Below are 3,915 nucleotides of genomic sequence, written 5' to 3'. Positions count from 1 at the left end.
CAGGCTCTCTAGCCTCGTGTCGTTACACTGTGAGTAACAGTGGATCGTAAATCATTTAGAGCTCGTGCTGCTACCGTACTGCCAGTCTGTTCCAAGGAGTTTAGTTTGCTTTCCAGCAGAGGTCTCTTTGATGGTTTAGCTGATAGGTGTACGTTTAATTTTGATATGAGAGCTTTCTATTGTTGAAGCTGATTTGGAGTTGGAGTCATCCAGAGCCGTCCGGAATCCTTCGGAGTCGTCCGAAGTCATCCAGAGCCATCCGGAGACTCCGGAATTGGAGTTATCCGTTGTCGATCCGAGATGTCCAGAGCCGAAGTTATCTGAAGTCGGGTGGATACGGCCGGTGCCGAGATGTTTTTGTGGAATCGCCCGGAGTTGTCCGGAGTTTGAGTCATCCAGAGCCGTCCGGAATCCTTCGGAATATTTGTGCGAGGCTACATTGGGGCAATTATTCTACACACTTGTATGCAATATGGTGTTCATAGTTGAAGAAATATATTCATGCTTTCTTTTACTCGTTGACTCAATTTTACATAACAATTAGTTACATCATTACTTTATCATTATTACAATGGATTTGATGCTCATACATACTAGAACAAAACTCAATGTTTGTTATTTCACTTTCATCATACAGTAACGCGATTACTGTTGCCCCGTGTTCCCCTAAGCGCAGCGAAACAAAAGACGCTCCACTTGGACGGAGCACCTTATCGGTGAGCAATGATCGCGCCGAGGTGTGATAACTGCCTGGTGATGTTAGCCAGTTATCACCACCAGCCGTGAGTTGACACGTAAGTAACGCCACGTGACTGTATATCGTGTCGTAGAGCGGGAATAGGTTGTTGGTTGGGGAGGGGGTCAGGGAACAAAGCATGAACAAAGCATGAACCTCCTCGGCCACGCGGGTTGAGAGTTGACAGTTCCGACGTTGCGTGTCAGGGTGCAATCGGGAGCAATAAGTGGCCCCCGGTTGTCTGACGTTCTGGGCGTAAGGACTGACCCACTTCCCAGGGAGAGCCCATCCCCAGTACAAGAGGCGGTGGTGGACCGAGGGGAGGGATGGGGAGTTGAGTTGTCGATAATGGTGGCACAGATCCGCTCCACCGAATGTGGACCGCAGGGTGGGACAGGGTTTCGGAACAGGGGCAGGGGTTGGTAAAAATCGCACCAGAATCAAACAAATCCGCAAACGTCATGGCGGTAGGCGCGTTGGACCTAGCCCCATTACCAATCATCCTGCTTCTTCTTCTTCTTTTTTTGCATTATTTTTCACTCTTTTTGCGCTCCAAGCTCAAACAGCATGAACGCGGAACACATGTGTGTGTGTGTTTAACCGGCGTTTGCCACCGAGAGAGCTGCCGGACCCCCGCAGGGCGCAAATGGAACGTGAAAGTTTTTCAATTTCCCTTGATAGGAAAATAATATCCACATAACCAGCCGGGAGAATACGGCCGCGCGCGTATCAGCCTCCATCCCTCCAAACCCCCTGTCCAATAACACACACATTCGTGTGTATGTGTGTGGTTTGCTTCTGTCGATATGTTTTTGCAATCGGTTTCGATTGATGACCGAAACCCCTCACCCGCACCCTTCTCCATTACGCCCGACCTCATCACGCCTCGGTGGAAACTTTCATTTGAAAGGCTCGGAAAAATTGCCTCTCAACCTTTTCCCTTGTTTTTTCCTCTTTTTTTGCGCCCCGAAAGGGATTCGGAACTTTTGTCCGCAGCAACGAAACCAGTTGCCTGCACCATCGACCACTGCCTGCACTACTACTACCAGCGCCTCTGCCCACCAACTGCCACCGACTGCCTTGCCTTTTGCTCTTTTCGAGCTTCAACTATATGCGAAGCTCGTATTTCAAACAAATAGGCATCGCAATCCTATCGCCAGTTCAATGGAAGTATGTTTTAAATCTTTGCACAATGTGCAAACATTAAAAACCTGCCTCCAACAAGCTGTGCCAAGCTGGATGGGGGAAACACAGCGCAAATGCCTTCAGAGGGGTAGCACTCTTTCTCTGGCTTGTCTCTAATCATTGGGCTCAAGCCCAAACGAACAGGGGCGGAAAAACAACAAGAAATCAATGGTTTGAGCTAGGTCAAAGCGAGCGAGCGGGTCGAGTCGATGAAAGTTGTGGTGTGAAAAATGTCAAAAATAGCCTGGACTGTAGGCGTCTAGGCGCGCTCTGCCGGGTGCACGGGTTTCCCCTTTGCAGTGCCGTTTGCCAAAGACCCGTGATCGACCTGCTGGTTTTAGAGCCTGCTGAGGCACACTTTCCGTACGGTTGCTCCGGTCCGATCGGTCCGAGCAGACGTCACGGACAAAAATCAAACATGCGGTTAGGAACAGCCTTGCCTTGCCTTCTCAGCCGGCAACCGCAGCCCCAATTCCGCGTTGCGTCGAGGTGTAATATACGAAAGTTAGTCTTTCTGCAGCCGCCGGTCAAAACACTCAAGCCTGACGATGGTCGTAGGTGGGAAGATATTGATTGCATCGCTTGATACCTCTGGACCTCTGTTTCCGGCCCCGAGGGAGAAAGTCTGATTCTACTAAAGCAACACGAAATTATTCGCAACAGACGTTAGGCGTGTGTGTGTTTGCGTACGGGATCAATTTTGCGCCCGACATTTAGTACTCGAATTAGTTTGACAGGTACGATACAGGTCAAGGCACACTGGGCTGCTCGGTGGACTAGGTAGGGCTAGTATTTGGTTATAAAAGGAAGACATCAGGTGAGACTCGAATAAACGAGACTCCTATAAGTGAGATCTCCGTTAAGGTAAAAGATAAACGAGGTCTCACACATTGGTGTTATTTAGACTCTGGATTAAAGAAAAGGATCATATCTCTTTTTGAAATAGCATCAACAGTAAATACTGAGAAACCCAGAATATTGAGACTCCTATAAAAGAAATCTCCAATAGTGTCAGAGATAGATTGAGTTCTCAAACATTCATCAGGTTTAGGAAGAAGGTTGATATCTCAATCTTAAACGACTCTTTCTACAAATATCGTGAAACCTTGATAAGTGAAACTTCTACAACGATTACCGGTCAAATAGAAAAAAGTAAACGTGTTGATGGTCTCAGCCAACCTTGTTATGGAGAACTGGGAAAGCTCCCATAAAGGAGGTCTCCGTTAAGGTCAGAGATGGGTTGAGGTCCTAAACATTCATGTAATGAAGAATGTGGATTAGAGAGTAGGTTTGTATCTCAATTTTAAACGACTCTTTCTATAAATGCCGTGAAACCTGGATGAGTGAAACTTCTACACCAATTCCCGTCGAAATTGAAGAAACAAACGTGTTGATGATCCCAGGCAGCCTTGTTATGGAGAACCAGGAGAACTCCTATAGAAGAGGTCTCCGTTAAGGTCAGCGATGTGTTGAAGTCCCAAACATTCATGTTATGGAGAATCTGAAATAGAGCGAAAGCTCCATTCTCAATTTTAAACGACTCTATTCATAAATACCGCGTAATCTGGATAAGTGAAACATCTATAAGGGATATTACCGTGCAAATAAATAATAAGTGGATGATCCCAGGCAACCTTGTTATGGCGAATCTGGATTATAGAGGAGGTTGATACTTTATTTGGAATAATTATATCAATAAACACAGTAAAACCTCGATAATTAAGATTCCCTTTGAATTAAGAGAGCCTTTAAATACTGTAAAACCTGGATAAGTGAGACTTTGCGGTAGAAAGATCTTCGTGAAGATAGAAGAGATGAACATAATAGAAATATAGTACCTGTGGAAGAAAAAAGGTTAGAAACTCGTCTTTAAATAGTTCTACATTTAGGTTCTTCTAACCGTCAGTAATTAAGACTCTACTTGTCATTATTCGTCTCATTATTCGCGATTGGTTCATCTCATTCGTCGTCTTCAACTGTTTAATGATGACATT

This window comes from Anopheles arabiensis, chromosome X (assembly GCF_016920715.1).
Source record: "Anopheles arabiensis isolate DONGOLA chromosome X, AaraD3, whole genome shotgun sequence".
NCBI lineage: Eukaryota > Metazoa > Arthropoda > Insecta > Diptera > Culicidae > Anopheles > Anopheles arabiensis.
This window is presented reverse-complemented; position numbering follows the sequence as displayed.